Consider the following 14,060-nt stretch of genomic DNA (forward strand, 5'->3'; position numbering starts at 1 on the left):
ATGGATAAAAATCAAATGGACCCATATGTGGTCCTGATCAGTGATTCTGAGTTATTGAGAAGGTCTTAATGCAAGTGAATATATTTCACAAGCTCCATTCACTTATTTCCTTCTGGGTCCTCTAGTTTCTCTCATGATGCTGTTCAGGTTTCCCAGTCATTACAATATAACATCTCCTGCCTCCTCACTCCTCTTCCCCCACCCCCCACCCCCTGCTCCCGATCAATGCTAGGGTCCCTGGGTCCATATCAGCTTTTTTCTTTCCACGGGGAGAACAAGGCTGCAAGGACAACCAGAAACCTTTTTTTGACATCTCCCCAAAATCAAAATATGAATTTTTTTCTATTCCTCTCAAAGGAAGAAAGAGCTTTAATTTAAAATAATTCAAGGTTGTGGGGAAAAATATTTGTCCTCGATCTTTCTTAAAAGCATTCAAGAAAAGCAAGTAAAACCAATGCAAAGGTGGTTGAATGTCCACATCCTATTGTTAAAAGAGAAATTCTTAACATGGTCTATATGGCATCCTTTCTGGTCCAGTCCTTAGTGCTGTCTTCAGTCTCCCCTCACACCATGAACCCTCTTTTCTGTCTTCTGAAGTCACGATTAGACTTAAACTAGTTTTCCACATTTGCCAAGCCCTATCCTGCCACTGGAATTGCACAGGCTGATCCTACAGTTGAAATAGCCTCTCTTTGCTTCTTCACCTCAGTGAACCCTCACTGTTCCTTCTCATCAGCTTCAGTCACTTCCCTCATTTCCTTGACAAGGCAAAATACTTCACCATTTTACACTTCAATAACACTATATTCTTAGGTGCAAGATTTACAGTAAGCACTCTATAAAAGTTAATGAAATTAAGATTAGTAAATACTTTAATAAATTATTTTTGCAGGGTCTGTGGTCTAAGTTTGAAATCGTTTATGGGCTTCTCCTCACAACTATTACTGATCTGCTGCCAAGAAAGAGCCCTTCACTTTTTACTCTAACAAACTCCATGACTCAGATTTCTTCCCTAGACAGTTTTATATTTCCTGCTGAATCCGATGTTAAATTCTCAAATGTCAAATATAGTTAAGTTCCTTTTCTGCTCAGAATCCTTCATTGGTTCTTCATGTGCATGAGGAATAGATACAAGTATCTTAGCATGGTAAAGTATTTGTTAGTCTGAACTCTATTTTTGCCATATTTACCTACTTACAGTATCTCCAGCAAAGTAGGTTTGGTCTTAACTACGTCAACGCATCTGCTTTGCCACAGATACATACTTCAAGTTCCCATGGATTAAAGAATATATCAATAGAAGCAGAAAATTCACAGAACTTGATATGGGACAGAATTTAAAAATTAAACAGATTGGGAAGACCTTATTTCCCTTCAGGTCTCAGTGAGAATTTCCCTCCCAAATAGACATCGTTGATCACCCCATGTTTGCCTACATTTTTTTTTCCTCTCAACTTCTGTTCCCATTATTTTTAAGTAATGTGATTTTACTGGAAAACATTTGTAAATAAGTGCTACTTGTATTACTGATCACTATGGTAACATATAAGCCAGTCAAAAAAGGGGAAGTTTGAGTTTACTATTTTATGCATCAAAATAACATTAAAAAAGAGAACTGGATGGTCCACTGGTATGTCCAGAGCACTATAGCCACATCATTTGGGCATGATAAAGAACTTGCTCTTTGAAAGTGTAGAGACAGGGCCTTGGCAGGTCCTGAGCAAAAAAGGCAAGGGAGAAGTCTCCTGTAAAGAAGACCTGTGAAGGCAGAAGGTTTGCCAAAATGGAAGTGACAAGCCTATGGGTGAGGATCTATGGGAAGCAACACCCAAAGTCATGAAGCATGTGGGAGGCACTAATGACAAGGGAATCAGGATGGGGATGGCAGTTCCTATTTCCTTTAATGTGTTTTCCAGTGAAGATGACTCCCTATGGAAGAAATTAAAAGTCTGGTTCCAGATTCCAAACCAGTTTCAGAGGAACCTGCCATTTCCTCACAATGACAGCATTAAGATGGAGGACAGGGAAAGCATCACCATCTCTTCCCTGCAGTTTGGTGGTTATGTCAAGGAAGCTCACTGTGTAGCTCATGCCACCCAGCAGTGTATGGCCTCGGAAGGCACAGCCACTTAACAGAGTGACTTTTACCTCTGTTCTGGGTATGAACCCCTCATGAAGCCTATAGACATCACAATGAGGTCTAGCTCTGCAAGCATGACTCATTGAGCCGAAACTTCCTGAATACCTGTTTCTGTGTCTACTTTCTCAGGGGAAAGGAAGGGAGCAAAGCTTGCAACTGAATCTCCAGCTTAACCAACTTTTCTTCAAAGCCAGTTACTGTCAATTTTCTAAATAAGCATATTCTATTTATCCTATTATTTATTCTATTCTTATATTAATATTATTATTATTATTTATTCTATTCTTTTTCTCATGGTGGGAAATAATATGGTCAAAATAGGCAGCATCCCTCTAACAGACTTAGAAAGTCCTGTGCTGGACCAGAAAAAAATCCAGCAACATTTTCTCAGGTATCAGGGTCACTAAAAATGGATTTAAAAAAGAAATTATTAAAACTGTATTTTTTGCCATTGAGAGAAAAAAAATGATTTGTGCATGATCTTTCATCTGTGATTCATATAAGAACTTTGTCTAAAAGAAACTGAAAATAATAGGGACAACTGGAGATGATGGGGTAGTGAAAAGAACTACAGTATTTAACTGAACACTGTGTATATGCAACAGTGTTAAGATCAAAAAGTTTCACCCACAGGCTTTCTGTCATTTCCACCAACATGTGAAGGTGATTAAATAGAAACTATGGTCTTCAAGCAGGTTATTTCTCATGAGGACAGTAGGCAGGCGTCTGATTGCATTTAACACAAGCAAGATGCATAGGGCAAAGTGCCAAAAGTTCTATAAAAACTAAGTGCTTTGGCAATGCCTGAAAAGAAAAAAAAAAGATTAATTTTTACTGAGATGACTGGATCTGACTTGATGATTTAAGTGACATTTGACTTGAGTAGAAGACAGTGGAAGTTTGATTAGCCAGAAGTAAGGAGAGAGGTCATTCCAGGCTAAGGGAGAAGTAGGAGGCAGAGCACAGAGTATACAGGGCATGACCTCTTTGGAGAAAGGCAGCTAGAACAGAGCTGAGGTTCACATAGGTCTTCTGTAAGAAAGTGATTCATATACGAGATGAGGTTCACAGGACAGATTGGGGTCAGACTGTGAAGTCATGAATACCATGTGAAGAAATGTTTATGACCACAGCAAGGAATAACAGGAAACAGCACTTTCTGTTTTGTTATTGTTTGAAAATAACTAGGATTTAGTTTTTAACCATTCTAGCTCGAGGGCTTTGGGAAACACACAAAACCTATCTTACCCTCCATCTCCTACACAATAAAATTATACCTATTAAACTATGGGGTTTGTTGGTTTTGTTTTTTTTATTTTTAAATCATTTATTGTGTGCCAGCCTCTTTTCTGGAGCTGGGGATGTAGACGTGAACAAAAGAAAAAAAAAATCCATGCCTACATGAAGATTAAGTTTTTGAGGCAAAGCCATTGAGAAAGAAACCCACCCATGGCATGGAACGTGCAGATAAACTCCACAAAGGGAATGATAGCAGAGTTAGGACGATAGAATGACAGAGGCCACTATTTTAAGTAAGTTGTTAGGGTCGGGTACACTGAAGAGGAAACTGTTGGTCAGATTCCCACATGGCTCTGTGGTGTTCAAAGTCCAGGTGGAAAAGAGAGCAAAGGTGACCTCATGGAGTGTGCAGGAGTCTAGTGGTTGAATTTCAGCTATTTGGAAGGTATAGGCCACAGTATTTTCACACGGATCAAATGTGAGATGTGAAAAAGTAGTTGGGGTGACTACTGAGCATCCAAAGAGATGAAGATGCCCTTCATTGATGGCAACCTTTACTGAAAGGTGTCAGAATACAGTAAGAGGAACTGGCAAGGAAGAGAATTAGGACTTTTGTTCAGGATGTTCTTTAGATCTGCAAATGGGGATTTCAAGTAGCCAACTGTTATACACGTGTTTAATTCAAGGTGAGGTTGAGGTTGGAGACACACATCAGGAACCAGTGAGTGCATACATGGATGGTATATGAGCTTGGGAGGGCACGAGAGCAGTCCCAGAGAAAAACAGAGAGCAAGACAGGGCACAGAACCTCTGAGTTTTCTCATGCATTTGGGTTGAGAAAATGAGTGTCCAACACTGGCACCTGAGGAACTATGGTTAGTGAATAAACTTGAGTATTTGAGAAGAAAGGTAGAGATAGTACATCAAGAACGAAGAAATGGTCTATTTTGTCATAGGCAAACAAGTAACTCAGGTAAGAGGAAAACGGAACAACACGGAGTTCTTGGTGAAAGCAACTGGGGCTATTTGAAGAGTGGTAATTTGGTAGGCTGAAAATATCTCCAACCAAAAGTTCCTCATACTATAAAATGTTATTAAAAGACCCCAAATAGGGGCACCTGGGTGGCTCAGTGGGTTAAAGCCTCTGCCTTCAGCTCAGGTCATGAGTGCAAGGTCCTGGGATCGAGCCCCACATCGGTCTCTCTGCTCAGCAGGGAGCCTGCTTCCCGCTCTTTCTCTCTCTGCCTCCCTCTCTGCCTACCTATGATCTCTGCCTGTCAAATAAATAAAAATCTTTTTTAAAAGAACCCAAAATATTTAACAAGAAACTAAACTTTTTAAACAGGGGAAAAAAATTTAAAAACACAGCTGAAGAGTGTATAGGAAATTTTTGAAGGCCAAAAACAAAGAGAAAATACTATTTTCATGAGAGGCTGTCACGTAGCAGGCCTTGTACCAAGACCAAAATGGTTTTTATTTGCGAAAAGCATTATTTGTAACCACCAAAAAGGGAGAGGAAGGACAATAAAATCTAGGCCATACAATTGCCTGGAACTGGACTAGAGACACGAACAAGAAGCTGGGAATCTTGCAGACCTAAATCCTCAGTGAAAGCGTGATGTAAAAGCAAAGAAACAAACTAAAACACAGAAAGGATGAAAAAAACACTCATTTGTCACAGACTTGGATCTGGTGGAAGAGAGAATATATATATACTAAGGTTTTTAGACCGCAAATCACAGTTCACACATTTTGATGCCTGAATACACTCTTTAGGGTCTCTGCCCTCAGTCTCACTTGGTATTTAAGTAAATCCTCAATTGGAAATGTCTTCAGCTATGCAGCAGCAAATGCAATTTTTTTTCTACAGGCTCATCCGTGACCACAAAGAACTCTCAGATTTCCAAATACAAAAAAGCAAATGAAATAGATGAACGGAAAAAACACCATAAATGAGAGTCAGAACAAAACCCAAAAAATAACAGAATGAGAGTAGAGATGCTATTGTATGGGGTGTTTAGAAGAATTCTCACAATAAGCCAACTTTCCATCTGGGCTTCAGGTTAAGTATTTTATTTGGGCCTATTTTCCAGATCGTCATTTTTTTCTTAAGCTACATGGAGTCTTCCTTTACCTCTTAAATTGAGTAGTCAAGTTCAATTATATTTTGCAGCTTTATAAGTAAAACCCATTTTACTTATTTTTTTTAAATTAAGATGTAATGTATTATTTGTTTCAGGGGTACAGGTCTGTGATTCATCAGTCTTACACAATTTGCAGTGCTCACCATGGCCTACCCTCCCCAGCGTCCATCACCCAGCCACCCCATCCTTCTCACCCCCTTCCCCTCTAACAATCCTCAATTTGTTTCCTGAGATTAAGAGTCTCTTATGGTTTGCCTCCCTCTTTGGCTTTGTCTTGTTTCACTTTTCCCTCCCTTCCCCCAATGATCCTCTGTCTTGTTTCTCAAATTCCTCATATCAAGGAGATCATATGATTATTGTCTTTCTCTCATTTATTTCACGTAATACACTCTAGTTCCATCCATGTTGTTGCAAATGGCCTCAAAAAATTGAAAACATATGGACATTGGGGAAGGTATGTACTATGGTGAGTGCTGTGAAGTGTGTAAACCTGGCGATTCACAAACTTGTACCTCTGGGGCTAATACATTATATGTTTATAATAAAATTAAAAAAAATTAAAAATTTAAAACAGAACTACCCTAGCCCATTTGGTATTTAACAGTTTTTAATTCTCAAATTCTCTGAAAATAATTTCTGTTTTCTCTAACTTAACATTTTAATGAATTATTAAAAGTCAATGTCTAATTAAATCCATCTTGATCTTCATGCATCTTTGTTATGTTTTTATTTGGGGCTTTTGTTATCCATTTTTTTTTTTTTTTAACAAGGGGATATTCCAGGTAAATTTTGATTAAATTCCAGATGTGTGAAAAAAAAATTTTGAAGATCCGAGTCATCTTCTCTAGAGGGAATTTATTTTTGCTTTTAATCTGCATCGAGGGGAGGGAGCAGATCTCCTTAATCTGAGTAATGTTTAAATTTGTCTATAGTTGGGCTTACCTATTTCTTGTTCACCCTCTTCCTTAACTAAATTCATGGAGCATTTACCAAAGTCTCCCTATGTAGTCAGTCATGCAATCCAGTTTTGTACTTCATTCCTGTAAGATGCTCAGATTTTTCAATGGCCAAAATCTCTTTGTTTCCATACCACACCCAGCTTCTTAGCCTTATGACTCCTGATTAACACCTAGAATGTAGGTTTAAAATATTAGGTTCACTTTTTCGAAAAACTCTAAACATCACACTATATGTTAACTAGAATTTAAATAAAAAAGGAAAAATAAAAGGAACGTTCTGCCTTGTTAGCATTTGAATTCCTTCATACAGAGTCCTTTAAAAAATTTTTTTTAAAGATTTTATTTATTTGACAGAGTTAGGGAGCATAAACATGGGGAGTGGGAGAGGGAGAAGCAGGCTCGCTGCTGATCTGGGAACCTAATGGCGGGCTCCCAGGATCTTGCGATCCTGACCTGAGCTGAAGGCAGTCCTTAAGAACTGAGCCACTCACGTGCCCCGCCTTTAAGATGCTTTTCTTATTTTTGTGTGTTTCTTCCCTTAACTAGAAGCAGATCCGAAATAAACCAGGCTGCTATTTCTACAACCAGAAAGCCCAAAGATACAATTTTTCCTTTAGGAAGACAATTGGGAAGGTAACTGTGAAAGATTACAGAGGACCTCAGACACGCCACTGATGCTCGGCTCTGTGGCATTCAGGTTGTCTTATTTTTGTGCCCAATACAAACATATTAGTATTACATAGTCTGTAATGTGGATCCTGTACCTTAACAGGAAAAAAAAAAAAAAAAAAAAAAGAGTGGAGAATTAAAGAAACTGATACCAGCAAGGACAGAAAAGTTTTTGATTTTGTTTCAAAGGGGAAGCTGAGAATTTGGACATTATTTGAAAGGATTTGGAACAGCAAGTAAGAAAGGGTCTGCAATCCAGAATGCCTCCATGCTGAATAGGGGTGGTATGAAGATTGAATTCATCACCTGAAATACAAAGCGTGGATACTTATGTAATAAGAGTACATATTTAAGTTTCTTTCCACCCTTTTTATCGTTTAATAATGCCAGCTTTACGTTCTACTTGAATTCAATAGAACACTTAATCCTGAGCTCTGTAAGGGTCAGATAAAAGCAAAAATAAATCTCTTGTTGCCATACTTAAATGTCCTAATTTCTTTCTCTTAAGGAGTACAATTATCCGAAATTAGTGTTCAGTTGAAAAGAATAGCATCTCAGAGCAAAATAGATGAAATTCACGTAATCCACAGGGGATATTCTCTCACTGGGATTGCTGGTTTGCATTAACTTCGTAAATTTGGATTCCAAGAGCATTACTGCTCTGCTTGAGATGGGGAGCATTTTTTGTCAGTTAATTATGCTATGCTGTTCTGAATAGTCCCCAATGTACAACACTAGAGCCACTGTCACTTAGAGAGAAGGTTAAATAGTTATGAAAATGTGAGAAATTATGGGAAGATAAATTATTTCTTTTTATTTCACCTGACATTAAAACTTATTATCAACTATCAATACTAATATTTTCCCAAAGGGGAGAAAACTTTATGATAAGAACGTTTTTTAGAAAAATCCCCTTACTATAAAATGTGCCATATCCCATTTGTGTTTCGCTGTATTCTAGAGCTATCAGTCTTATGAAGCAATAAATTTCTGTTGTATACTCCATAAGCTCCTGTGATAACATTTTATATTGCTTGTCTGCTGCCTGAAGGAGGAGGGTAAAATATTATTTCAAGGTGCATTTTGCATCCAACGAGACTAGACCTGTTTATTGCAATCGTCCCATTTTTTACTCTAGGGCAGTGGTTATTAGATATGAAAGGAAATGAGAAGGATTGGTTTCTCTTTCCCCAAGGAAAGGGAAGAGGGAAAGGATGAGAGAGAAGGAAAAAATGGGAGGGAAGAAAAACCAGTGAAATCTTAAGAGGTGGACACAAAGTGGGTGGCTGTCTATTGAGGCAATCTGTCCCTTGGGAGGTGATTGGCTGAAATGTCTGAATTTAACAAGCGGCAATATTAAATATTTGTTCTGTGATAAATGCTGTAATTCTAATATTGCTCTATAGGAGGTAGTTTGTTCATGTGGTCCATGAGGAGGGGATTTGGTGAAATGCTTGATGTTGTAGATCCAACGGTATTTTCTCAAAACTCATATATTAAAGACCTAACCCCTGTACTTCATAAAGTAACCTGTTTTAGAAATAGCGTCACTGTAGATATGGCTTAGATGAGGTCACCTTGGAGTAGGGTGAGCCTCTAATCCAATATGATTGGTCTTTAGAGTGTCATGCATGTAAAGAAACACATGCAGAGAGATGATGATATGAAGACACAGGAAGAAAACCAGCTGCAAAAGACACCCAAGACTGCTGGCAAGTCCCAAAAGCTAGGAGAGAGACATGGAACAGATTTTTGTCCAGAGGCTCTCTAAAGGAACCAATCCTCACACAATTTGATTTTACTTTCAGTCTCCAGAACCGTGACACAATGAATTCCTTGTTGAGCTCCCCAGTTTGTGGTACTAGGCTATTGCACCCCTAGCAAACTATTATTTTTTAACCTGGTGAAAAAGAGAAACAGCATGAAAGCAATTTGTTCCTCAGTGGTGGAAGCACCTGGTGTGTAAGTTTGAGAAATTGATGCCGAGTGGGATGTGATGTGTACAGTTTAATTGGGGGGAAGGCCTGTGAAAGATAAAGGGAGCATAGGGAGAGGTAGCCACAATGCATGCCATTCTGACCCCAGAAGTAGGACCTGAGTACAAGGAATAGCAAGCTGAGTTTTTTTGTTTTGTTTTTTGTATTTGCTTTTGTTTTTGTTTTTCCCCGATTTGAGAGAGAGTGAGAGAGAGAGAGAGTGAGCAAGAGAGCATGGGGGGAAGGGTAGAGGGAGGAGACAGTGTCTTAAGCAGAGCCATGTTGAGCAGAGAGCATGACTTGGGGCTCAATCTTACAGCCCTGAGATCATGATCTGAGCTGAAACCAAGAGCCAGGGGTTTAACTGACTGGGCCACCCAGGCACCCTGAGCATATTTCTAAGCAAGGTTAAGAGAGGCTAATGGGGAATCTTCTACCTTAAGTTCTCTGTCACAGGAGTCCCATGTCTTGCAGTTGTAAGCTTTCATACTATCCCTGCAGTGTTGGCTCACTGAGCACAGCCTGAGGGCAGTGTGACCTCAGTACACAAGCAGCAGGGGCTAGTGAGGGGTGGCAGCTGAGCTGTGCTTTACTATGTTCCCCACAGTAGGACATCTGAGCATCACAGTTGCATGGCTGCCACACTGGGGGATGTGAAGATCCCTTAGGAGAGTGATTTATTTCTTGAGGGTCTGCTGCAAGTTATCTGTTTAAGGTACTATCCAGCTATACTGAGGACAGCCTTTTGATCAGGAGTTGGCAAACAATGGCCCATGTACCAAACCCAGCTTCTATTTTTGTATGACCTTTGGACTAAGTGATTTTTAAAGAGTAGGGAAAAAAGGAAATGAAAAAGAAGAGGACGAGAAGACCAAGAGACTATATGAGACCCATAATGTCTAGGATATTTGATATGTGGTTCTTTAAAAAAAATTAAAAAATAAATTAGCTGACCATTATTTTAGAAGTTATCTACACCCTCAAGTATTGGGGTTCCACACACATCTGGGTGGTCTGTCTCAGCTAGTTATCCCTAGACCACCTCTGCTTATAGAAGTAAGCCAAGCTGGGCATGAGGCTGTGAGGTGGAGTGCAGGTATATTGTCTTTAAAAGGAAGGGACATGGAATTATTCAGCATAAAATATAGTATCCAAGTATCCAGTATCATAAACAATATTTATTAGTTCAAGCTTCACTTCTGTTTTCTCCTTTCCAGATAAATAGAACTTTCATGTTCTGTATGGTAAGTGTGGCCAGTTTGCAGCCACTGACCTGCTGAGTAGGGGGTGATGGCGGCTAGTAGTTCGCCATCTGAACTAACCCGCTGGGTGTCATCCTATGCTAAATTCAATCAAGTTCATCCTTATAGTCCTTTCAGATCTCACAGAAAAAAATTAATGCATGCGGTCTAAAATTTGAAAGTCGGCTGATGAAATAACCCTTGAAGCTATATGCAAGAACAACAGTGTTTTTATAATTTTTAAATCTTATAGGTAAATCTGAAATCAACCATTTTAAAATTAGCAGCAAAAAACCAGCTATGTGGTTTTTACTGTGAGTGAAATTTAGGAGAAGCTTTTTGAGAAAAGAAACATTAAAAGAATCATTCAAGCTGCTAGAATGTGAATGCACTATATAATGGAATATAGGAAATCCAGAAACAGATCTGAGTACATATATGCAACCTATGTACAAGTCACCAAACCCAGTTATTAATTATCAACCATCTCTTTCTCACCCTATCATTTTTAGGCTCAGTTGATTTTATCTTCTCCTTGTACTCTTTCTTCACTTGGTTTCCAGAATGGAAAAAGAATGAGTTACTTAACCTTTGTCAGAGGAAGTGGCTAGCCATTATAAAAGCTCCTACTCATTTTTAAATATAAAAACAAACCTGAGGTAGAACTTGACTGATACAAAAAATATGCTTAGGAATTAAGAGCATTTTATTTATTTTATTTTATTAATATTTCTTAAAAGATTTTATTTCTTTGTCAGAGAGAGAGAGTGTGTGTATGTATAAGCAGAAGGAGAGGCAGGGAGAGGGAGAAGCAGGCTCCCGCAGAGCAGGAAGCCTAATGTGGGGTTCGATCCCAGGACCTTAGGATCATGACCTGAACCAAAGGCAGATGCTTAACCAACTGAGCCACCCAGGTGCCCCTATTAAGAGCATTTTAAATTGAATGGGGAAAAAATGTTACAAAGAAAACAGTTCAGAAATTTAATATATATGTGCTATCATTAATAATCAAATATTTCATATCTGTTACGTTTCAGGAAGTGAATCAGTCATTCTTATGTATCTGTGAATATAGTAATCCACAAAATAGACCAGTTATGAAATATATTTCTAGGAAGAGATCATAAAATAAGACTAATTAGGAACAATTATTTACCATTTTAGAGAAGTACTCAGGAATCATGAGAGCTAGGGTGGAAGAAGGGGCTTTGCCGGGTTAGGAACGGAGGTCTGTGTAAACGTGATTGAAAGGGTGAAATGTAAGGAAAGACTGAAGAAATTTAGCTTAGTGGTACCAGGAGAGGGAGTGTCCTGGGTAAAGAAAATAGTAGAGCCATTTGTGAAGTGTTGTAGGAAAGTCAGGCTGGCCCATGTGCCTGGTGCAGGGTGAGGTGAGAGGGAGTCCTTGGAGAGAAAGTCAGAGAGGTAAGTGCCTGGATAATGATTGACCTTGGTGGCCTCGTGGTTTTTACTACAAGTGAAACGCAGAACAGGTCATAGTTGCATAATGAAGAGACATCATGCAGCTCGTATTTTCGAAACATTTCTCTGTAAGTCTATTGTACATAGTGGAATCACAAAATGTTTGTCTATTTCTGACTTATGTCACTTCGTATGAGGTCTTTTAGGTGTATCCACATTTTTGTAACTATCAGGATTCCCCTCTAAGGCTGAATAATATTCCACTGTATATATATTTTCTTTATCCATTTACCCATAGGCAGATATTTAGATTGCTTTCACATCTTGAGTATTGTAAATAATGCTATAATAATGTAAATAATGCTATAATGTAAATAAATAAAATATAACAATGCTATAATAAAGCATATAAATAATGCTATAATAAATGCTATAATATATTATATTCTAATAATATAATAGAAATATAGACAGCTCTTTGAGACCCTGATTTCCATTCTTTTGGATATAAACCCAATAGTGGAACTTTTGCAACATATGGAATTTCTATTTTTAGTTTTTTAAGGAAATGCCATACTCTTTTACATAGCAGCTACACCATTTGACATTCCCAGTATCTTGACTGTACTTAGGGTATTATGGGTGTAAATATACATCCAAATTGCACACATTAAGCATATACAGTTTTTTGTACAATTGCACCTTAAAGCTTTAAGAAAAATTTCACTCCAGCTGATGACATGGAAATATAGAAGTACAGAACAGAAGCAGAGATTTGTTTTGTTTTGTTTTGTTTTTTTTAAGGAAGCTATAGATTTATAGCAACTCAGGTGAGAAAATGGGGACATATTTTGGTTCAGAAAGGTAGCAGTAGTGATGGTAGGGCATTTTTGATTCCTAGATAGGTTTTGGTGGTAGAAATAACAGGATTTGGGACGCCGGGGTGGCTCAGTTGGTTAAGCAGCTGCCTTCGGCTCAGGTCATGATCCCAGGGTCCTGGAATCGAGTCCCACATTGGGCTCCTTGCTCTGCAGGGAGCCTGCTTCTCCCTCTGCCTGCCTCTTTGTCTGCCTGTGCTCACTCGCTCTCTCTCCCTCTGTCTCTGGCAAATAAATAAATAAATAAATCTTTAAAAAAAAAATGACAGGATTTGATGACATACTGAATTTAAAGGAGATTTCAAAAAGGGAGCCAGAGAGGACTCCAGTAACTGTTATTGCCATTAGCTGAAGGAAGGAAGGAGGACTCAGTAGATGTGTAGGGGCGGGAGAAGTAGGTGAGAGAGGTCAGTTTCAGACATGCTTTATTAGGTATCTAAGGGAAATGTTGAGTAAACAATTGTGTATTTATTCTGGAGATTCCAGGATAGTAAGTAGTACGGTTTTGTATCACCAGCACATGGAGGTATTTGAAGCTATAAAAATGCACATAGTTGGGGCACCTGGGTGGCTCAGTGGGTTAAGCCTCTGTCTTCAGCTCAGGTGGTGATCTTGGGGTTCTGGGATCAAGCCCCGCATGGGGGGTCTCCGCTCAGCGGGAAGCCTGCTTCCTCTGATCTAATTCTATGTATCAAGATGAGGGTGAAATGGTTGATCAGCAACAGGTGATCACTGACAACTGGGGGAGAGCAATTTCAAGGGCTTCCTGGATGACTGAAGTGAAGAGCCTGGGAGGAGAGCAGAACTTTTGAAGTGTCTTGTTGCAAAAGGGACCCAAGAAATGAAGAGGCAGGGCAAGTAGGGTCCTGAGAAAGCTCATTAAAAAGGAGTCAAGTAGGCTATTCTGTGGGAAGAATCTGGTAGAGAGTTAAAAAATATATAAATATATACTCGAAAAGAGCATGAAGTGATGTTCTTAAGTGAGAATGAGGCAATCTAGTGCTCCTGAAGGGGAGCTGCATTTACACAGAAATCCGTGAAGATCTGATAATAACAGGTGGGGGAGAAATGAGGGCGAATGCTGTTGGATAAGGCGGCTTTGTTGGTAGAAACATGTGAAGTTCTCCACTGATGGCTTTCTTTCAGTGTAGTAGGACGGGGACTATTTTAAGGACTGAGTTAAATGATCCAACAAAGCACACAGAGGAGTTCCTAATGTGTATCTGTATTTTACTGACATAGAAAATATATTAAGAAAAAGGGTTACAAGTATTATGTATGGTATAACCCCATTTTCTGTGTCTAAAAGTGGTTTTTGAGAATGAACATGAAATTCCTAACAGATGGGACCCTGTGCTGAGTCTGAACCCATGAATTAGAGGAAGAAAACAA

The 14,060-nt window shown here is 38.9% G+C and overlaps 1 pseudogene; it reads left to right on the forward strand.

The window, feature by feature from the left end:
- LOC131813585 (heme-binding protein 1-like) overlaps window positions 1-2,226 on the forward strand; it is an 86,683-nt pseudogene extending 84,457 nt beyond the window's left edge.
- Window positions 2,227-14,060: the final 11,834 nt, after the last annotated feature.

Source organism: Mustela lutreola, chromosome 13 (assembly GCF_030435805.1).
Source record: "Mustela lutreola isolate mMusLut2 chromosome 13, mMusLut2.pri, whole genome shotgun sequence".
NCBI lineage: Eukaryota > Metazoa > Chordata > Mammalia > Carnivora > Mustelidae > Mustela > Mustela lutreola.